The following is a 23,695-nucleotide window of genomic DNA, read 5'->3' as shown; positions in this document are numbered from 1 at the left end:
ACAGCCATGGCCCCCTCTCTGCCTCCGACACAGAGCTCTCATCAGAGTCTTCCCCAGGCTCCAGGCCTGGCCCAGGTTCCTCCCCAACCTCCACATTCTCCGAATCTTCTGCCAGCTCTGCTGACGGGCCACAACAATGAATGTGATGTATTGATCCCACAATCGGTGCTACCCAGAACCTCTCCATGTAAGAGAGTGGTCACCATTCAAAATTTTTAAAACTCTTTTCTCCCAGTCGGCTTCCTTTAGTGCATATGAAGTCTCGCATACTTCCCAGCTGGCATTCTTTTCATGCTGTGCTTTGAAGTCATCCTTAGCTGGGGTTGGGATAGTTGGATTTGCCCTTAACTCTGGGTGTGGGTGTGTGTAAACACCAACAATATAATGTGTTAGTTGAACCTAATTCTCTATATTCTCTCTCTCTCTCTCTCTTCCCTCCCTCCCCCCCCCCCCCTCTCTCAGGTGCCATGTGAGATCTAAGCAGTCGGCTTAGATGTTTATTCTGACACTTTCCTGCTGTAAAACCAAGAATATTTCTAGAACATCCTTGCATCCTTTTTATAAAAAAGAAAAGGAAAACAGAAAATCAGTGAGAGATCTTTTAGCCTTTTACATTTTAACCGCATATAAAGTTTTTTCTCCTCGTCCTCACTGCTGAATCTTGAGAGTTGGGGAAAGGAAAACGGAAGGCACGGGGAAATTACATTTCAAGAAAATGTTGCCAGTTAGTTTAAGAAAAGAGCCATCATCCCTGACTCAAGAATGTCCTGTTCTTTCTCTTATCTCTCTCTCTCTCTTTTTTAGTAGCAAACCATAGGGGGAAGTTATTAAATTAGTCCCAATGGAATGATGTGGTAGCGTGAAGCAATCCAGAGTTTTTAAGTCACCTTCAACTTTAGGAAGGGCAATGCTTCAGCCCTGAATAGGTTCGGCCAGTAGAAGAGCTCCCCACCCCTTCTCTTCCTTACTTGGTCTCCCTGGACCAGAAACTCCCCAATCTTCTCCAAATCCATTAGCGAAGATACCACGAAACAAGGGGTTGCGCGCTGCTTGTGTTTGGCTTCTCGAAGCCCGGAAGCCACCTTTTGCCATTCCTCTCTCCAGCCACTTGAACCCTTTGGGGCTCTCCCTGAAGACCCGTCTTGTGCACTCAAGCACACACACACACAACGATGGTGCCATAATTGCTCGGAAGACAAAGACAAGGACAGTGACTTTTCTCCTGCGCCCCCCTCCTACCTCGGTGACATCTGAGCATCAAGCCAGAAGGGAGGGGAGAGTCCCAAGCTCCCTTATGTTATGTAGGGTTGTCTTCCCAGCTTATCTGGTGGTGTGTCTTTTCAGTCGCGTGACATTTTAGATCGCAATTAGTCACAGAGGCCGAAGGACGAGCCAGGACATAACTCTTAAGTCCCACGCAGCTTCTCCATCTTGTCCCAACACCCGTTGGCCTCTGCCAAGGCGGAGAACGTTCTTATGGCTTGTTGGGCTCACCTTTGTTTTGGTTACTGTTGGAAGAGGTTATTGTTTTAAATAAGCCAAGCTTTTTCTCAATAAAACAAGACTCGGTTGTTTTGGTTTCTTTCCCTATTCTTGTTTCTTCTTTCTTTTCTTTTTTTTTGGGGTGCTGACTGGGGAATTCTGGGAGTTGAAGTCCAGGCGTCTTAAAAGTTGACAGTGTTGGGAAACCCTGCTCAAAAGGGTTAACCTTGCAGACAGGTGAGGCTGAGACAGAGGTTGATACGGAAGGGCAGGCAAAGGAAGGAGGTATTGAGTTGCTGCTGTGTATGGGGACCCTTAAAGCAGTGTTTCTCAACCTTGGCCACTTGAAGATGTCTGGACTTCAAGTCCCAGAATTCCCCAGCCAGCGAATGCTGGCTGGGGAATTCTGGGACTTGAAGTCCAGACATCTTCAAGTGGCCAAGGTTGAGAAACACTGCCTTAAAGGTATAGGTAGTCCTCTGCTTACAACCACAATTGCTGCAGCCCAAAATTTCTGTTAAGTGGGGCATTTGTTAGGTGAGTTTTACCCCCATTTTGTGACCTTTCTTGCCACGGTTGTTAACTGAAGCACTGCAGCTGAGAAGTTAATAACCAGGTTGCTAAGTGAATCTGGCCTCCCCATTGACTCTGCTTATTATCCGGAGGTTGCAAAACATCTTGGGGCACAGCAACGGTCATAACTACGAACCAATCGACAAGCGCCTCAATTTTACATGATCGTTGGGATGCTGCAAAGGTCATAACTCCGAAAAACGGTTACAAGCAGAGGTGGGTTTCACATAATTTTGCCACTGGTTCGCCGCGTACTGAAACTGCTCGCGCATGCGGAAACGTGGCTAAACAGGATGGCATAGACCCATCGAGCAGGTCGCTCTGAACCGGTCCGAACCGGCCGAACACCATCACTGGTCATAAGTCACATTTTTCAGTGCGGTTGCAACTGAACGGTGATTAAGTGAACTGTGGTAAGTTGAGGGCTACCTATATTTGCCGGTGTTGTGATTTGCACCTTGTAGCCTCCCAGTGGCTGCTGCTATCACTTCGAAACAAGCACTGGACTCGTCTTGCTAAGTGACGTCCCCGTGGCAATTTATGGCGAGGCTCTGAAGGGAGCCCTGCAAATTGTGCCTTGCAGTAGTCCAGCCCTCTTCCCTAACTCCTGAAATAAATACAAGCTCTGTCCCTACAAGTCCGTCGACCCATTTCATTTCTAAGCTGCCTCTCTTAACACCATCGGAATCTTTCCTCTCTCCTTGTGGATTTTGACGATATTCTGAATTGACCCAGGTCTCTGCAAAGCCAGGATCCTGCAGGCCAACACCTGTTGTAACCATTGTTTACCCCAGTAGTAACTTTGTCCGTCACTTGCTGCGGATGAACGAGACTGGCGCTGAACCTGTTGGGAGTGTCAGAAAATGAGCGACCGATACATGGAAACACGGCAGTGTCTGAATATAGATTGGGGGGAGTCTTCACCCCCTCTTCTTTAAGGAGAGGCAGGTATTCTGGAACAAGCCATTGTTCTGCTTGAGTCCAGAGAAAAGGCAGCCACTGGGAGCGCTAGGCAATCTATTAAAAGGTAAAGCTTCCCCTCGCACATATGTGCTAGTTGTTCCTGACTCTAGGGGGCCATGCTCATCTCTGTTTCAAAGCCGAAGAGCCAGCGCTGTCCGAGGACGTCTCCGTGGTCATGTGGCCGGCATGATGAAACGTCGAAGGTGCACGGAACGCTGTTACCTTCCCACCAAAGGTGGTTCCTATTTTTCTACTTGCATTTTTTACCTGCTTTCAAACTGCTAGGTTGGCAGAATAGCAATAGCAGTTAGACTTATATACCGCTTCATAGGGCTTTCAGCCCTCTCTAAGCGGTTTACAGAGTCAGCATATCGCCCCCACAGTCTGGGTCCTCATTTTACCCACCTCGGAAGGCTGAGTCAACCTTGAGCCGGTGAGATTAAAACAGCTGAACTGCAGATAACAGTCAGCTGAAGTGGCCTGCAGTGCTGCACCCTAACCATTGCGCCACCTTGAGACAAGTAATGGGAGCTCACTCTGTTATGTGGCGCTAGGGATTCGAACTGCTGACCCTTCTGATCGCCAAGCTCAGCGTCTTAGCCACTGAGCCACCACACAATCTACATTTAATGAATTCCAAACAATACCCACAATTATTACCTTCTTCCCCATCTTAGGAAAAATATCCCTAGAACAAACGCATCCGAGAATACACCTAGTCCTCAAATTTCAACCACCATTGGAACTAGAACTCCCATTGCTATGCAAGGCAGCCGAGTGAGTCATGCCCAGTTTTACGACCTTGTTTTGTCCACAGTTAAGTGAGTCACTCAGTTGTTAAATGAAATCTGGCTTTCCCTACTGACTTTGTCAGGAATTTGCATCGCATGACCATGGGGGCACCACAACCGTCTTAAATGGAAAACGATCGTGTCACTTTTTTCTACTGCCATTGTAACTTGGAACGGTCTCTAACTCAGTGTTTCTCAACCTTGGTGATTTTAAGTCCTGGGGACTTCAACTCCCAGAATTCCCCAGCCAGCTGTGCTGGCTGGGGGATTCTGGGAGTTGAAGTCCCCAGGACTTAAAGTCGCCAAGGTTGAGAAACACTGCTCTAACTGTTGTGAATTGGGGACTACCTTGGCGATTGTATTTACAATCCCACATAAACACACTACATGCCCCACCTTTTCTTTAAAGGGATTTTTGTATTTTATACTGCCTGAGAGATATATTTCTGCACCCCGAGAAATGCTGGTTGCTTGAATGCCTTGAAGCTGTTATTCAGTTTTATCTGATTTATTCAGATTAAATGAGCCACCCGAGAGGCCATTTCTCCCTTCATAAGAGATGGAGAAACAAAACATCCCAGGTTTCTTGTGATCAAAACGAGTTCAGAAGACCGACGGCTTCCCTTTGCATGGTTTATTACCCTCGGGCGAGCCTCCCGGGGTTCAACAGTTGCTTAATGTTTTCTGTAACACAATGACAGCGCCTGGGTGCTTTCGAAGGGAGAGCAAAACAAACCAGGAAAAACCAGGTCAAAGGACAAACTTGGCTTATTCTATGCAGCGCTGCCCCCTGCAGTCAAGTTGTAAAACCTGCCAAAGTTGAACACGGCTCTTGTTGGCCCAAAACACACGGAGAATGCGGAGACAATATTCGTTTTGTTAAATCTCTGTGTCTTGTTTAACTTACTGGTGGACTTTTAGTTTGATACTTCGAAGACATTCCGCTTCTCATCCAAGAAGCTTCTTCAGCTCTGACTGGATGGTGGGGAATGAAAGGATTTATATTCCTTGCAGACAAAACACTAGATGCAAACCCGGGGTGTGTGTGTGTGTGTAACTTTGTCAACCCTGTAGCTGACCTGACCGAAGCCATTTTTAGAAGCTTCGTTGTTATCACACTGGAGCAGAGGGATAGGGAAGGGCGGGGATTTTAGATAGCTGGGATTTTGTAGCCAAAGCAAAATACTTTCTCTTGGGAACCAAGGACATTCTCACATCTGGTCAGAGGAAGGAGGAGTGAGAGCCAAGGTGGCGCAGTGGTTAAATGCAGCACTGCAGGCTACTTCAGCTGACAGCAGTTCTGCAGTTCGGCTGTTCAAATCTCACCGGCTCAAGGTTGACTCAGCCTTCCATCCTTCCAAGGTGGGTAAAATGAGGACCCGGATTGTTGTTGGGGGCAATATGCTGACTCTGTAAACCGCTTAGAGAGGGCTGAAAGCCCTATGAAGCGGTATATAAGTCTAACTGCTATTGCTATTGCTATGTCCCCAGGCAACCAGACCGCTGTGATTGGATAATGCGACTGATTGTTTTGAGAAAGTGGCAAACTTTTTAATTAGGTAAAAACCGTGGGAACCATCAGAGTTGATTTTCACCAGATCAGTGCCAGTATGATATATCCAAAAAGGCAATTCTTTGAAGCATCTACCTGCCAAAAGAGTTTTGCTTGCTCTGGGTATATTATTGGAACCCTGACATTGGCAAAGTGTTGCTGGCTGGGGACTTCAACTCCCAGAATTCCGCTAACTGGGGGATTCTGGGAGTTGAAGTCCACTAGTCTTAAAGTTGACATCTCTGATGCAGACTTTGGGATTTATCTCTATCTCAGCCTAGTGTCAAACAGCTTTGGGTAAATTTTAAGATTTGATGACAGCATAGTCCAAAGCATTTCCTTGGGCATTTTTTCCCCTCTGCATCTAGCAAATATCTGTGAAGATTCTCAGTCATCGAGGCCATGTTTGTCCCAAAGGTGCTTTCTTCAGGAGGCAAACTGGACTTTCTTTTTTTATTCCTTTGAAGACATTTCACTTCTCATCCAAGAAGCTTCTTCGGGCTCTGACTGGATGTTGGGGAATGGAAGGATTATTTATATTCCTTGCAGACAGCTGGTCATTTGCATCCTTTTAGAGGGCCGTTGAGGCTACTTGGAGGTTTATCTAAAATTGCAGACGGCAGGAACCATTTGCGATTCAGTTTGAGAGGCAGATAACACAGACTCGTCCCCAACAGCCTGTGTCCATCTTCAACAGGGAAGAGAGAGGGCAGAAAACATCCTACACACACATTTGCACCATTCAGGTAACCTCCTAGGGACACCGATAAACCTCCAAGTGGCCTCAACAACTCTCTAAAACGGGGGTGGTCCAAACTTGGGAACTTTAAGACTTGTGGACTTCAACTCCCAGAATTCCCCAGCCAGCTATGCTGGCTGGGGAATTCTGGGAGTTGAAGTCCACAAGTCTTAAAGCTCCCAAGTTTGGACACCCCTGCTCTAAAAGAATGCAAATGACCAGCCGTCTGCAAGGAATATAAATCCTTCCATTCCCCTCCATCAGAGCTAAAGAAGCTTCTTGGATGAGAAGTGAAATGTCTTCAAAAGAAAAACACAGTCTAGTGGCCTCATGAAAAAAACGCCTTTGGGTTCTGCCGTGTCTCCCCGAAAATACGGCCTACGCCAAAAGTAAGTCCCAGCTTGATTTTTTACGTGCGCCCAATATAAGCCCTACCCCACCCCCAAAAAATAAGCCCTAATTAAGACCTCCACCCACTCCAAGGTGCACAGGTAAAACTTAAGCTAGGGTGGGGATGGAGAGGTGCAACTTCCCTACAACTTACTTTCAGACAGCTGGACCCAGGTCTCCCACACAGGTGATTGCCATCTGCGGTCTTCCCAGCCACCTTCCAACAAGCAAAAGCCCATAAGGGAAGCCAGATTCACTTAATGACCTGGTACACTTAACAACCGTGCAAAAAATGGTAGCAAAATTGGCAGCGGGTCAATAACCGCCTTCCTTATCACCTGAAATCCTGGTCCCAATTATGGAGATAAGCCGAGGCCTACCTCTAGTTCTATAAACCGTAACATCCAGATGTGGACAGCGTCAGGCCTGCCGCCATCTTTTCTTTTGGATCTTTGGCCTGCCACACTTCCTATTATTCTGCCATGCATTTCTCTATTGTGGGAAAATGGGAGGGGGGATTGGAAGGAGTGAGATGCGATGTAGCCATAACAGCATTCTTTCTAGAAAGCCAAGGTCATCCTTTGTCTCTGCACCTCTGCACCTGACCGGAACTGGATGGGGGGAAGCTGCCAGCACGGCAGTGGGAGATTGGACCATGGGATGGTGTTGTGGGTGTGGGGGCAAGATCTTGAACTTTCAACTGGGTGGGGAAAACCGAGAAGCTTTCAGATTCGGGTTTTCCCAGATGTGCCAACATGGCTCTCTTAATCAATTGGAACTTTGAGCAACACTTTGCCTTGGACTCTGATTTATTTTTGGGTGCTATTTGGAACCCTGACAAACAATTATCAGAATCAAATAATTAATTCACACAAAGTAGCACTTAAATTCCATAAGCATAACTCCCTTTCGTTGGGTCCTAGTTATCCGGGAAGAATTCCTAAGGTTCTCCTTAGCTTTCTAGAGGAAGCTGTTGTGTAGGACCCTGAAACTGGGGTGTTTCCAAATTTCAGGCTGGTGAAAATAAGGTGACTTATTTTTTGAAAGCTGTAAAGACTGCAAACAAGACCAATTGTGGCCTCACTGAACTGGAACAGTTTGCGTAAAATAAAATGGCATTGATCTGCCAACTCTTTGCAACCCAGTGCATCAGTTACTAAGTGTCAATGTTGATACAGCATCGGTTTTTCCATGGCGGGAACAAGCTTTATTGACTGTCCCTGATCAATAGCAGCCACTAAGGAATTAGTATTCCTACTTGGGTCGTTTGGAAGCGTTGGCGATCTATTTCCAAAATTGCACACGCACACAGACACACACACAAACACACACACACACCTCTCCCTTTCCCCCTCTTTTTCACTCTAGTCTTCATTTCCATCAGGCAAATGGTATGCAGGACAAGTATTTTTTCTCGATCCAAAACCCTATGAGTCTGCTATGGAAAATGTGGAGGACCCTGGGCAGGGTTCAGACTCAGAGCAGGGACCAGAGAGGCTGGTTGGCCACCAGGAGGTGTCTGAGGCATGGAGCAGTGGGGAAGATCAAAGGGAGTTTGTCCCTGACGCCAGGCAACGGAGAGCGGAGAAACGGAGGCAGCAGTTACGGAGACAGACTCATAAGAGATAATCAAGCCCAGGTGGTTGTGGCTTGGCCCCTCCCAAGAGAGTATATAAGAAGAGACTTTAGGAGGAGTCTTTTTTGCAGGACACCACCATTCATAATAATCTGGAGAATTCCTTGTCTGGTCTGCCTTGTGTTCCCGTGTCTGTTGGAGTCTGGGTTGCTGCCAACTTCTTGCCAGTGAGTCGTGTCTGGGCTTTCAGCCAACAGGATTATAATTGCTGTGAATAAAGAATGGCAAACAGCTAAGCCTGTGTCTGCATTCATTACCGGACGGAGCGGGGGGCAGAACACTTCCCCAAAGGAGAAATGGAGAAACATGTTCTTAAAGGCAGAAAGCAGCCCCAGTCTTCCTGCCCTAGGAAAACAGCCTCAAGCAGAAGAAACTTTTGGTCTTTTGGAGAATTGGTATCTCTTCGGAAAGACCGGGCCAATCTATTCATAAACAAAAACACCCAGAAGGTTGGATCTGATGGGATTAAAATCTACCTTCACCCACCCAAATCCTAAGGACAGGGCATGATCTTTAGCCCCCCCCCATAGGATTTACCCACTACCATTACAATAGCAAAAGGCACAAGGCTGACTACATTGCACAACCCCCTGGAGCATCTCAAACAGAAAACCCCAGAAGCCTATCAAAATCCATTCACTCACTCAGCCATTTTGTCAGCCACCCCAGAAACATGTTGCTATCACTGAAGATGGACAGTTTGGTCTGGTGATTTAAGGCATCAGGCCAGAAACCAGGAGTCCCAGTTCGAATCCCATCTTAGCCACAAAAACCAGCTCGGTGATCTTGGGTCAGTCGCTCTCAGCTCAACCCATGTCAAAAAGTGTTTTGTTGCGAGGAAAATAGGAAATGGGCCTGTTGGATATGTTTACAACCTTAAAGGTAAAGGTCAAGGTTCCTCTCGCACATATGTGCTAGTCGTTCCCGACTCTAGGGGGCAGTGCTCATCTCTGTTTCAAAGCCAAAGAGCCAGCGCTGTCCAAAGACGTCTCCGTGGTCATGTGGCCGGCATGACTCAACGCCGAAGATGCACAGAATACTGTTCCCTTCCCACCAAAGGTGGTTCCTATTTTTCTACTTGCATTTTTTTACGTGCTTTCGAACTGCTAGGTTGGCAGAAGCTGGGACAAGTAATGGGAGCTCGCTCCGTTACGTGGTGCTAGGGATTTGAACCATCGAACTGCTGACCTTTCTGATCGACAACCTCAGTGTCTTAGCCACTTCGTCCCTCTTGCCATCTTAGGTTATTTGTAATATTTGGGCAAGGAAAAGGCAGGAACCTCGAGATGGCAGCAGAGAGTCAGGATAGGTTTCAGCTTTTGTTACATACTTTGTTTTTCTTCTCTCTTTTTTAATTTATTTTTTGTCCTTTCCCTCATTTGCAAAGCAACATCTGGGATTTTTAACAGCGGCACATGCCAGAAGAGGCTGGTGTTTCGTGGCTTCCTAAATGTATCCCCCTTTCCACATCGTGTTTGTTGCTTGGTAATATAACTCCCCATCAGCTAAGCCCAATCCTCCTCTAGTTCTAGCATCTTGTAACAATTTGAGTTTTATTCTTGCTTTTTTCCCTTGCCAAGTAAACTTCAAAACTATTTTATTTAGATCTTGAAAAAAAAGTCCTTACCCAATCTGATTGGGATTGTCCGGAACAGGTATAAGATTCTGGGTAAAATGTTCATTTTAATTGTAGAGATTCTTCCTATCATTGATAGTTGTAGATTTCCCCATTTCATCAAGTCAGTCTCAATTTGTGGTTTTAGTCTAGTATAAAACAGACTACCCACCCACTCGCATTTGGGATAAGTCTTTTTCCCCAAGCAATCGGGGGGCGCATCTTCCCCAATGCACTACTTTTTCATTCCAGAAGGTCATTTTATTGAAACTGGGTAGCCCCATGCACAGCTGTCCATAGGAGAGGAACAAGCATTGAGTCAAGCAGCAGAACATCAGAGCAATAGTGTAGACTTATAGCAATAGCACTTAGACTTATATACCGCTTCACAGTGCTTTACAGCCCTCTCTAAGCTGTTATACAGAGTCAGCCTCTTGCCTCCAACAATCTGGGTCCTCATTTTACCCACCTCGGAAGGAGGGAAGGCTGAGTCAACCTTGAACCTGGTGAGATTTGAACTGCTGACTGAGGCTATCAGTCAGCTGAAGTAGCCTGCAGTACTGCACTCTAACCACTGCACCACCACAGCTCGTACCCCTCCATAGTGCTTTACAGCCCTCTCTAAGTGGTTTACAGGGTCAGCAGATTGCCCCAGCCCCCAACAATCTGGGTCCTCATTTTAACCACCTCGGAAGGATGGAAGGCTGAGTCAACCTTGAGAAAATTGGGATCGAACTCCTGGCTGTGGGCAGTGAGCCTGTAATGCTGCATTCTAGCCACTGCGCCACCAGGGCTCTTAACATCAACATGCAAACGGCTGGAATTTGGAAGCTGTCAACATTTGTGCGATGGCATCTTGAGGCACATCAGGGATGGTTCAGAAGTCTCAGGACAGCAAGTGCTTCAAAGCACAAAGGAACAACGTGGAGGATTCTCTTGGACCTTTCTAAATGCTCTGATCCTGCAAACCCATCAAGATCCAAGTCCATTTGATGGGACCAAGAGAGAACCAGTTTTGCCTACTAGCGAAGGCTCCAGGCTAGACACCGGGCGACAGTAAATTCTAACCCTCTTTAGACATGGAAGCCAGCTGGGTGACCAGGACGCTGTGAGTTCTAGTTCCATGTTAGATATGAAAACTGGCTGGATGACTTTGAGCCAATCACCAAGTGGTGGTAAGTTCTAGTCCCACTTTAGGCATGAAAGCCAGGTGGGACACTTTGGGCCAATCACCCGGAGACTGGGAGTTCTAGTCCCACTTTAGGCATGAAAGCCAGCTGGATCCCCTCAAGTGGTCTGTTTGTTGTCACCAACAAGGGGGTGGCTGGCTGTGGAACTATTGGGTTTTCTATTTGGGGTATGTTGTGGCCCGCCAGCGGCCAGCAGAGCTGGCAGCAGAGCTGGACAGTGAGGAGGTTGGGGAGGAACATGGGTCAGTCCTGGAGGCTGGAGAAGGCTCGGTCGAGGGCTCTGAGTTGGAGGCAGAAATGGGCCCGAGGCCGTCTGGCAGTGATCAGGTGCCTTACGGAGCTAGACAGCAGTGAGGCGGAGGAACAGCTGGAGCCTGTTCCCAGTGTGCGCATGCGCAGAGCTGCCAGAAGACAAGAACAGCTAAGAAATCAGGGTCGACTTGGGAGTAAAGCCACAGGTGGACGGTGAATGGCCCCTCCCATAGGACATAAAACAGGACCGAGAGGGGAGTGGACTTTTGCAAGAAACAATTCAGTCATTCGTTCGTTAAGATTCCTTTCAGGAGTGTGAAGATCTGTCCGTGAATCTCCGAGACTCTGTGCCCAGTCTCCTTCCTTGCACAGCACCTCATCTGGAAATTATCAGCTTTCCAAGATAGATAAGGTCTGTGGTCATAAATATTCCTTTGAAAGACTGTTTGCCAGGCCTTGGCTGAATGTGAATGAGAGGAATTCACGTTCATTTAATAAAAGGGGTTTTGTCGGGACCAGGACTCTGCCTCGTGCTTTTTGGGGAAGCCTCGATCAGAACAGAGTATCATTCATGTAAGCCACCCAGAGTTGGCCTGCCATATACATTTTTTAAATAAATAACGAATTAACGTAAGGTGTCTCGCTGCCCTTAGCATAACAGTCCTGCCTTGCAAATTCCTGGGCTCTCTCTCTCTCTCTCTCTCAAGCCCCCTTCTCTAATTCTTGGTTCCCACTGGAGCACCGCTGAACAACGTGGGCGAAATGTGGGCATTGCTGAGCTAGGAAGAAGCTGTTGCTTCTCAAAGCACATTCACCAGGTGACTCAAAGAAATGCAGCACACCGGTGCCATCACACAAAAGGAAGGGCTGACTCAGTGTCGAGAGTCCACATGTTGGAGCAGTGTTTCTCAACCTTGGCAACTTGAAGATGTCCGGACTTCAACTCCCAGAATTCCCCAGCCAGCGAATGCTGGCTGGGGAATTCTGGGAGTTGAAGTCCAGACATCTTCAAGTTGCCATGGTTGAGAAACACTGTGTTGGAGTGTCCTTACCCAGCTTAGCTGCCACTTTCCCCCAGGAAATTAGATCCCCAATTGGGAGGGCAACACGATTTTCACCTCCTCCCGGCCTCCCTCTTTTCCGCCCCCAAGAAATGGAAATCATCCATTCACACGTGCTTGATAGTTTTAAGGATATTATGATTCACTGCACAGTCAGCCGGGGGTTTAGACTGGATTTGGCATTTTCACCCACCCGGGTCCTTCCCCGGGATAAGCAGATAAGTTGTCGTTTGATGGAGTTAAAAGGTTTTGTCGCAGGATGTCAGCTGTGGTGATCAAAGCTGCCTTTTGCAATTCCAGGATTTGGTCAATGCCGAGATCCAGACAGTCCACCATTGGGGGTAGTCTTGAGCACTGGCGATTGTTCTGACCGAGGCTTCCTGAGAGCATGAAGCCGACTCCTTGTCCGGACAAAAATCCCTTTTATTAATTGACTGTGAATTCCGCTCATTCACATTCAACAAAGTCTTTCAAGGGAGGATTTACAGTCACAGACCTTATCTGGCTTGGAGAGCTGCCAGGCCGATATCTGCAAAACTTGGCAAGGAGTCTCCGGAGAGTCACGAACCAATTAAGGAAACTAATTATCTCCTGCAAACTCCACTTTCCTGTCGTTCCTCTTTTATTTAATCTGGGAGGGGCCATTCACCCTCTACCTGTGGCCTTACTCCCAGGTCGACCCCTGTTCTTTAGCTTCCTCTGGCAACTCTGCACATGCGCACACTGGGAACAGGCTCCAGCTGTTCTTCTGCCTCACTGATGTCTGACTCTGAAGGTAGCTGATAACTGTCAGACGGCCCTGGCCCCCTCTCTGCCTCCGACACAGAGCCCTCATCAGAGCCTTCCCCAGACTCCAGGACTGGCCCATCTTCCTCCCCAACCTCCTCACTCTCCGAATCTGCTGCCAGCTCTTCTGAACGCTGGCGGGCCACAACATTGATCAGAAATAGGTTTTTCTTTTTTTCTTCCCCCCCCCCCCTCTCCATCTGATACAAACAGAGTGCAGAGAAGAACAACAGATATGATTAGGGGCCTGGAGACTAAAACATATGAAGAATGGTTGCAGGAACTGGGTATGTCTAGTTTAATGAAAAAGAGGACTAGGGGAGACATGATAGCAGTCTTCCAATATTTCTGCCACAAAGAAGAAAGGGTCAACTTATTTTCCAAAGCACCTGAAGGCAGAACAAGGAACAATGAATGGGAACTAATCAAGGAGAGAAGCAACTTAGAACTAAGGAGAAATTACCTAGTGGTGAGAACAATTAATCAGTGGATCAACTTGCCTCCAGAAATTGTGAATTCTTCAACACTGGAGATTTTTAAGAAGAGACTGGACAGCCACTAGTCTGAAATGGTATAAGTTCTCCTTGAGCAGGGGGTTGGACTAGAAGACCTCCAAGGTCCCTTCCATCTCTGTTATTCTATGGTGATTCGTCACTGAGTGACTGTGGGACCTACCTGGGGAGTATTTACAACCCAGATTCAAAGTTACAACAGTTGGAGCCCTATACTAATGGCCGCATTTACCACCATTTGTATTCATATTGTCATATTTTACAATGTCTTCTGGTTACCATCATTATTTTTATTCATCATATGGCACATTCACATCACATTTCGATTTAAAAAAACCACAAGGGACAAAAAATATAAAATATTAAAACTAAAATATTATAAACCTACGTCTAAATTACAAATATATTTTTTGTTTCAGGAAACCAGCAAAATCTCCATTATAGGCTCCAATTTTGGCGCTCTGGTTTTTAGCAAACTGGCCCATAGCGAACCGTGGTTCGCTGAATGACCACAACATTCACTTAATGGCCGTCACAAAAAAGATCTCGAATTGGGTTGGTCACATGATCAAACTGTCTTGACCATCACGGGCAGGTTCCCTTGCGGTCGTTAACTCAAGGACTTCCTCTATCATCATCATCATCATCATCATCATCATCATCATCATCATCATCATCATCATCATCTTTGTCCTGGTTCAAAATGCTTGCTGGAAGCATCATCCAAGCTGGGGGATTCTGGGAATTGAAGTCCACCCATCTTAAAAGCGGCCATGTTTGAGAAAAAATAGAATTAAATCCTTCCCCACCTCTTTCATCAGCTATTCTCTTTGGCTTGGAACAGCTGGAAGGCTTCGGAAGGAATAACAGAACAAGAGAGTTGGAAGGGAACTTTAGAGTGGTGTGGTGGCCTAGAGGTGGAGCTCTCGCCTCACAATCAGGAGGCTGTGAGTTCGATCCCAGGTAGAGGCAGGTATCTCTCTGGACACAATGGGAATATGTCTGCTGAACAAAACTCTGCATTGGTGACAGGAAGGGCATCGGGCCATTAAAACACTCAGCTCCATTCATTTGCTCAAGACAATCCCGGCAAGGGATTATGGCAGTGGTGGAAGTCCAAATTTGTTACTACTGGTTCTGTGGGCGTGGCTTGGTGGTTGTGGCAGGGGAAGGATACTGCAAAATCCCCATTCCCTCCCCACTCCAGGGGAAGGATACTGCAAAATTTCCATTCCCTCCCCACTCCAGGGGAAGGATACTGCAAATTCCCCATTCCCTCCTCACTCCAGGGGAAGGTTATTGCAAAATCTCCATTCCCTCCCCACTTCAGGGGAAGGATACTGCAAAATCCCCATTCCCTCCCTACTCTGGGGCCAGCCAGAGGTGGTATTTTCTAGTTCTCTGAACTACTCAAAATTTCCGCTAACGGTTCTCCAGAACCTGCCAGAACCTGCTGAATTTCACCCCTGGATTATGGGTTTGATAAATGATGATGATGAGAGTTGGAGGGGAACCTTGGAGGTCTTCTAGTCAACCCCCCCTCCTCCCCCCTGAGGCAGGAAATCCTATACATTTCAGACCTGTCCTAAAAACCTAAAACTTCCAGTGTTGAAGGATCCACAAAGGACTAAAACTTGGAGGCCGAGGACATCTTTGGCATGCCAAACGAGGGCCTGGCACAAAGCCCCCCCCCCCCCCCCGTCACAGCTGTTCGGAGACCAGCTGGGACAATCTGCTCCTTGAAGTGATCGCAGCTTTCCGGTCTCCAAGCCAGATGGCCCATTTGGAGAGTCCATAACTCAGCCAAGTCTGGATTGCTTACTTTGCAAATGGAAAGAACAAGGGCCATTCCCCAGAGATGCATTTTCCTTCAGCTATTAGGGTTTGGTCAGGTACATGTTGATAATTAAAGGGCTGCTTGTATTTATAATGAAGCAAGCAAGGTTCTTCCCCGATAGGCCTGGGTTTCTGCCTCCCCCCCCCCAGCCCCCTTTTCTCACTTAATGCATCAAACAGCAGGTATGCAAGATAATGCAGGAGACCAGGGAGGAAATCTGGCTCAGTTAGATTCGTTTCCTTGTAAAAGTAAAGGTTCCCCTTGCACATATGTGCTAGTCGTTCCCAACTCTAGGGGGCGGTGCTCTGCTCCGTTTCAAAGCCGAAGAGCCAGCGCTGTCCGAAGATGTCTCCGTGGTCATGTGGCCAGCATGACTAAACGCCGAAGGCTCACAGAACGCTGTTACCTTCCCACCAAAGGTGGTCTCTATTTTTCTACTTGCATTTTTACATGCTTTCAAACTGCTAGGTTGGCAGAAGCTGGGACAAGGAATGGGAGCTCACTCCATTACGCCGCGCTAGGGATTCGAACCGCCGAACTGCCGACCTTTCTGATCGACAAGCTCAGCCACCGTGTCCCTTATTTCCTTGTATCCCATCTTTATTATTTTACAAATAACTCTGAGCAGAGAATGTGTCCAATGCAACTTCCTCCGTTATTTTCTATGCAGCAAAAACCTTGTGAGACGAGTTGAGTTTTGGCTGTGCAAGTAGCATTCCTCAACTTATGACAATGGAGTCCCACATTTCCCTTGCTTAGGTAGACAGTTGTTAAGTGAGTTTTCTGCTCCATTGCACACCACCTTCCTTGCCACAATTGGTAAATGAATCCCTGCGGTTGAAGTTAGTTCCGCAGTTAGAGTAAATCTGGCTTCCCCGTTGACTTCCGAGCTTGTTCGAAGATTGCAAAGTTGATCACGTGACCCCCCCCCCCCCCCGGGACAGTGCAACCGTCATAAATACACACCAGTCGCCAATTTGGATCACGTGACGATGGGAGGGCTACAACGGTTGCGTGAAAAAACATGTCACAAGTCGCCATTAGTGCTCTGGTAACTTCAGATGTTCAATAAATGAATGGTTGTAAGTTGAGGTACCTGTTCATACCGGTAGCCCTCAACGTGCTGCCACAATTGAGCCCATACGTTGCTAAGTGAGAAATGTGTTAAGTGGGTTTTGCCCTATTTTGCGAGTCTTCTTGCCACGTTTGTTAAGTGAATCGCGGCCGTTTTTAAATTAGTCACCCAGTTGCAAAGTGAATCTTGTTTCCCCCATGGACTTTGCTCATCGGAAGGTCGTGAAAGGGGATTTGCGTGGCCCCGGGACATAGCAATAGCAGTTAGACTTATATACCGCTTCATAGGGCTTTCAGCCCTCTCTAAGCGGTTTACAGAGTCGGCATATCGCCCCCACAATCTGGGTCCTCATTTCACCCACCTCGGAAGGATGGAAGGCTGAGTCAACCCTGAGCTGGTGAGATTTGAACCGCCGAGCTGCAGAACTAGCAGTCAGCTGAAGTGGCTGCAGCACTGCACCCCAACCACTGCGCCACCTCGGCTCTGACATAGCAACCGTCATAAATGTGAGTCCATTATCAAGCACCCGAATGGAAATCAAGTGAGCCCTAGGGATTGCTACTGTGGTCCCGTGTGAAAAATAGCCCTAAGTCCCTTTTTTCATTTCCGTTGTAACTCTGAATGTTCCCGAAGTGAACTGGTGTTAAATCGAGGATTGTCTGTACCTTGTAGACCCGTGATGGCAAACCAATGGCATGTATGCCACAGGTGGCACGCAGAGTCATCTCTGCGGGCAATCAAGTGGTCACCCCTGCCGAGCTCCACCGTGCACGCGTGTGCACCTCCTGCCAGCCAACTAATTTTCGGGCCTCTGCTGCGCAGGTCCAGGGGGTGGGGTGCATGCGCGGGGTGGGACACACGTGCATAGGTGGGGGGACATGCGTGGGGGGACGGGGAGTGCAGGGGGGTTGTGCACGTATGCACAGGGGGCGAGGTGCATGTGGGTGGGGGTGTCGCGCGCGCATTGAATGATGGGTTTTGGCACGCAGCCCTCCCTGTTGTAGATTAGAGAGGGAGCCTTTTTTCTCTCTCTTGGTTAGGAAGAAGGAAAGATCACGCCATCGTGCATCATTCAGCTTGGTCATATTTATTACGTAAGATGGTTCCAGATGAACAAATTGTTCCGGGACAGAAAGCAGCCGGTTTGGGGGGCGGCAGGGGAAGTCGGAGCCCCACTGCTCCACATTTGGTCACTTAAAAGTCCTCATCCCTTATCGGTTGTACATTCAACATCACAATGGACACAATTGCACAGGAGGGGCTGCCGAAGACGAGGGATTTCCATTGGGTTTCCCATAGAAGAGATCGGATCGGCTGGTCTGCAACTCTCCGCCCCGCCCCTTTCCACGGGGCAAGAAAAAAATATATCGAGGAGAGAGAAATACGATCCCTTTCCCCAGCAGGCTGGAAGGCCCAATGGGCAGAGCATATAACACCGGGATGAACACGAGGAGAGGGGTGGATGGGAAGTGGGGGGGCACACGGCCACATTCGAAATCCAATCCCATTAGAAAGAGAAACCACAGAATTGAAACGTTTCCGAAATAAGCCTCCTTTTGTGGTGGGTTTTGAAAGCTGAACCTCTTTGTTTTTGAAATCCGTTATTCCCGCACACAAACTCGGGCTGTTGGCGCGAAAACCACCATTGCTCCCCAAAAGCAAACCCAGCTTCGCGCGAAACCAGCCTGATGCGTGCAGAGAGATTCAACCCGTTCTCCAGATTTGTAAATGGTTTCCAGTCGCTACCCCACTTCTCCCCTCTTTCCCTCCTCCTGCCCATCTCCAGAAGTTGGCCAAGGTCTCAACTCTGATTTTGCGCGCCCCAAAAAGTTGATCGTACAAGAAAGTGTCTCTTCCAGGCTCTGTAAATCTTACCTTCTATGAAAGGATGAGATTCAGGCTGGCCATCCGTTACAATTTATTATGATTTTTTCCCCCCCAGGCGTGATTAGAAGTGGGAAGACCCGAGTTCAAATCCACCCTCGGCCACCAAAGGTTCAGGGAGGTGAGTTTGGCCTGGCGCCTCTCTCTCTCTCTCTCTCTCTGCCCAGCCTACCTCACAGAGTTGTCGTAGGGGGGAGGGGGAAGAGGAGAAAGCCAATGAACGCTGCCTGGAGCCCCGGTAGAAAAGTTAGAATACAAATCTATTCCATAAATATAATTTTAAATACGTTTCTTTAGGCCCTTTTTTCGGGCTCTGCTTTTGTCCTGCCTGGTCCTTGCGTTACAAAAGTCCCGCAGTTGTGCAAAAATCTGCGTTTCCCGCACAAACGCAGTGTCACGTGAGGTTTGTCCAATATACTTAACTCAGGTTATTAACCTAACCCCATTTTGAGGGTGCAGCATTCACAGAACCATAAGCTCCACTCCCAGATTTACACTGGGACATTGTGTGTGTCCTCACATCACAATCACGCACACCCCCCCCCCCAATTTCAAAAGTGGGCTTCCAGCACATCCCCTTCTTTAGCCGCCACCCTGGTTTATTTCACTCTGCAAAATACAGGTGGTCCTCGACTTACAAACACCATTGAGCTCAACGTTTCCGTTGCAAAGCGAGACAGCTGTTAAATTGAGTTTTGCCTCTATTTTTTTTTTTTGCGACAGCCATTAAGCGAATCGCTGCAGTTGTTTTAAGTTAGTAGCATGGTCATTAAGTGGATCTGGATTCCCCCTAGACTCTGCCGGTCAGAAAGTCGCAAAAGAGGATCACGTGACCCCCGGGACACTGAGACCGTCATAAAGATGAGTCAGTTGCTAAACGGTTGAATTTTGATCACGTGATGGGGATCTTGTAGCAGCCGTCATAAATATGAGCTGAGAGTCTGGATTGTGATCACACAACCACGGGGATGCCGCAACGGTTGGGTGAAAACCAGTCGTAAGTTGCTTTTTTCAGTGCTGTCATAACTCTGAATGGTCACTAAATGAATGGTTATAAGCCGAGGACTATCTGTAAGAAGATGAATGAACAAATGGATCCACCTCTTCCTTTTTCCTTGTTCCCATCCATGTACCTTTGCCAACTCTTGTTCCTTCGTTTCAGGTTGTGGCTTTGTTGCACTGTTTCTGGTTTTTAAACCTTTTCAACAATTCCTAAACCACTCAGAGTGGCTGGCAGCCAGGCGACATATGAATTAAATAAATTATTATTATTATTACAATTATTATTATCAGCTGGAAGATGGAAGCACTTGGGCTCTCAAGGATGGGGGGGAGAATTGGAGTCAGGCAGATCAGCTTCATCCGCTGAGATCCAGATTTGAATCATTTTTCCGGTGTTTGCAAAGTGCTAAATGCATGCAAAGTGACGAAATTTTTATGAATAGCAAGAAAATAACGTCCCGCTAAGACAGGAAAACCCAGAATCTGAGGCTTGAGGCCATTGGGCATTTGAGGGCAGCTTTTGAGGGCAGAGTCCTCAGCAAAAAAAAAGTTGTGCCTGAATCCCCACATAAAATAAAAACGTATCAAAGAATAAACACACCGGATGACACCACTCAAAAAAAGCAAAGCAGAAAATCGGACTTCATGGACTAGACTAAGATTTGGGGGGGGGGAATCTTGGTTAGGGGCAATGACAAATCACTTCTGGCTTGTTGCGGAGAAAACTTGGATGGATTCACAGAACGTAGAAGAATCATAGGCTGGAAGGGACCGTGGAGGTCATCCAGTCCAACCCCCGGCTAAAAGTCCATACACCATCCCAGTGAAATGGTTATCCAATTTATTTTTTAAAATCTCCAGTAAGCCTTTGCGTACAGGTAGTCCTCGACTTAACGGCCACAACAGACCCTAAAATTTCTGTGGCTAAGCGAGACGTTGGCTAAGCGAGTTTTGCCCCGTTTTACGAACCTTTCTTGGCACAAGCCGTTAAGCGAATCACCCCAGTGGTTAAGTTAGTCACACGGTTGTTAAGTGAATCTGGCTTCCCCACTGACCTGGCTTGTCAGAAGGTCGCAAAACGGGATCACGGGAATCCTGCCAAGCGTCATAAAGAGGAGTCGGTTGCCAAGGAAGCCGAATTTTGACCATGGGGCCACGGGAATCCCGCAACGTTTGTAAATCCCTTTTTTTCAGTGCCATTGTAACTTTGAACGGTCACTAAGCCAACTGTTGAAAGCCGAGGACTAGCTGCGTTTCCCAGTTTGCCTCAACTCCAAGCCCGTCTACACAAAATGTAATGACATTTAAAATTCAAAGGAAATCTTTTTTTCCCCCTTAGCCCCAGGCATTTCTATGCCCCAACTGGGGGAGGGTTCCGGCAGGCGTGGCACGACAAAACCGCGGTCCACTAAAGCGCGCCCGATTAAAGCGCGTCGCTGACGTCATCAGCAGCACGACAACAGCGACCGTGGAGAAAAAAGGGCGCTTTAAAAAGCGCTTTGAAAGCAAGCCGATTCACGTTAAGGTAAGGGTTAGGGTTAGGGTTAGGTTTAGGGTTAGGTTTAGGGTTAGGTTTAGGGTTAGGTTAAGCGTTAGGGTTAGGGTTAGGGTTAGGTTAAGGGTTAGGTTAAGGGTTAGGTTAAGGGTTAGGTTTAGGTTTAGGGTTAGGTTAAGGGTTAGGGTTAGGTTTAGGGTTAAGCGTTAGGGTTAGGGTTAGGTTTAGGGTTAGGTTTAGGGTTAGGTTAAGCGTTAGGGTTAGGGTTAGGTTTAGGGTTAGGGTTTAGGGTTAGGGTTAAGGGTTAGGTTTAGGGTTAGGTTTAGGGTTAGGTTTAGGGTTAGGTTAAGCGTTAGGGTTAGGGTTAGGTTTAGGGTTAGGTTTAGGGTTAGGTTTAGGGTTAGGGTTTAGGGTTAGAGCCAAGGTGGCGCAGTGGTTAAATGCAGCACTGCAGGCTACTGCTAGATCAGCAGGTCAGCGGTTCAAATCTCACCGGCTCAGGGTTGACTCAGCCTTCCATCCTTCCGAGGTGGGTAAAATGAGGACCCAGATTGTTGGGGGCAATATGCTGACTCTCTGTAAACCGCTTAGAGAGGCCTGAAAGGCCTATGAAGCGGTATATAAGTCTACTGCTATTGCTATTGCTATTGCTATATTAAGGGTTAGGGTTAGGGTTAGGTTTAGGGTTAGGTTAAGGGTTAGCGTTAGGTTTAGCATTAGGTTAAGGATTAGGTTTAGGGTTAGGTTTAGGGTTAGGTTTAGGGTTAGGTTAAGGGTTAGGTTTAGGGTTGGTGTTAGGTTTAGCGTTAGGTTAAGGATTAGGTTTAGGGTTAGGTTTCGGGGGGTTAGGTTTAGGGGTTAATTTTAGCTTTAGCGCTCACAGCGTGCTTTTTTCGTCGCGCTGTGATGACGTCAGGTACGCGGTTTCGTCGAGCGCGCTTTAGTCGACCGCGGTTTTGTGGTGGAACCCCGGCAGGCACCACTGCTGGTTCACTCCCATGCACATGTGCTTGATGTGCGCTGCGGGGACATGCGCAGAGCAATTAAAATTGTTCTGCGCATGCGCAGAACTGAAAAACAAGATGGTGGTGCCCGGAGAACCGGTTCAGGGGGGGGGAGCGTGGCAGGCCTGGGTTGCTGCCAGTACCAGTTCGGCTGAACCAGTCCGAACCAGTAGAAACCCACCAGGGGTCCCAACCCATCATTTTGGGCACTGTGGCCAGCACAGCCCAATGGTCCATCAAAGGCCCAGCCAAAAACATCAGGGAAAAGTCCAGTTCTCTTTGCTCAGCCCTGAACAAGCCGTGTCTCCACTCTTAACTTTTAAGGTTTGGATGGATTGATAATTGTGCTTTTATGACGTTGCAAGCCTCCCAGAGAGTCAGTGGACAGTGAGATGGGGGTGTGTCTGTGTGGAGGCTTATAAATTTAATAAATAAATAAGTTCCATCCATTATAAATCTTCTCTCACATCTTGGATAATATAGGCACAACCCACCCACCCAACTTCCACTTAAAAAAACCACATCCTGCGATTCCAAAGCTGCAGAATAGTAGAACACAGCGAAGATACATTTGCACACCAAATGCACACCCAGAGGAATCATACAGGCACACGGGATTCGGAGAGCAAAGGGCAAGGCCCGAAGGGATGGTCAAAAGCACACGGGGGGGGGGTGTGTGTCTTGCACGAGGCAGCCACGGCACGACTACAACTCCGAGGTGGGGGTGGGGGGGGAATCCGACAGAACCGCCATTTTGCTTCCTCCCTGGCTGGTGTCTGCTTGTGCGTATGTTTGTAATGTGTGCAAGGGATGTGGGTGCTGCCACACAACTGCCCCAATGGCCTGTTTCCTCAAGAAGAATCACGCAAGGGGATACTATGTGGATACTACAGAGTGTTTCTCAACCCTTGTGCACTCTTAAGGTGTAGACCTCAACTCCCAGAATTCCCTAGTCAGCCATGCTGGGAATTGACTTCTGGGAATTGAAGTCTACCCATCTTAAAGTGCTCAAGGTTAAGAAACACTGAATTTATTGCACTATAGAACTCCCAAATTCAGGAAAACCTGGGAAAGGAGCTCTTCCCTCAGCTAAGCCCACCTCTAGACCAGTGTTTCTCAACCTTGGCTACTTAAAGATGTCTGGACTTCAACTCCCAGAATTCCCCAGCCAGCAAATGCTGGCTGGGGAATTCTGGGAGTTGAAGTCCAGACATCTTCAAGTGGCCAAGGTTGAGAAACACTGCTCTAGACTTCTTGGGAGAATAAAGTAGAAACAATTATATCTATATATTTAAAGTCACAACCCCTGGTATGCCCAGATATGGGAGGAAGATCACTACTTCCATTCTCTGTCCTTCGGCTCGATTCCCAGTAAGGGTATGGCTAGCTGATGAGAGCTAAATAGCTTGAAATAGATCTATACTAGTCTCCCTTTATTTATTTATCAGCACAAATATAACAAATTATATCTATCTATCTGTCTATCTGTCTATCTGTCTATCTGTCTATCTATCTATCTATCTATCTATCTATCTATCTATCTATCTATCTATCTATCTATCTATCTATCTATCTATCTATCTATCTATCATCTTTTTTAAAGGGAAAGCCATTGGAAAAATAGAACCCTTTCATAAATAAATAGATCTCTTTTTTCCCCTCCTGAACTTATAGATGCATCCTGAAAAGACGTTTACCAATGAGACTCCGTTTTCTTCAGGGAAGATGGAGGGGTGGGGGGGTGGGGAGATAAAACAAGAGAAGCAGGAAGTTGGTTTAATTGTGGCTTCTTTGCCATTTCTGCTACAATCCTGCCAATGTAAGACTGGTATCAAATGGACTCAGAGTACGGAATG

General features: G+C 47.4%; 1 protein-coding gene across 2 annotated transcripts in view; it reads left to right on the top strand.

The window, feature by feature from the left end:
* The window catches only part of BSG (basigin (Ok blood group)), a 39,384-nt gene extending 37,794 nt beyond the window's left edge, over positions 1-1,590 (top strand). For both annotated transcript variants that reach the window (XM_087703301.1, XM_087703300.1), the window contains one exon: positions 463-1,590. The gene's annotated coding sequence lies outside the window, so the exon portion shown is untranslated. The remainder of the gene's footprint in view (positions 1-462) is intronic.
* Positions 1,591-23,695: the final 22,105 nt, after the last annotated feature.

This window comes from Thamnophis sirtalis, unplaced genomic scaffold (assembly GCF_051295495.1).
Source record: "Thamnophis sirtalis isolate CommonGarterSnake01/CBP01778 unplaced genomic scaffold, rThaSir2_p1.2 scaffold_1, whole genome shotgun sequence".
NCBI lineage: Eukaryota > Metazoa > Chordata > Lepidosauria > Squamata > Natricidae > Thamnophis > Thamnophis sirtalis.
The sequence above is the reverse complement of the archived record's forward strand: the minus strand, read 5'-3'. Positions and strand labels throughout refer to the sequence as shown.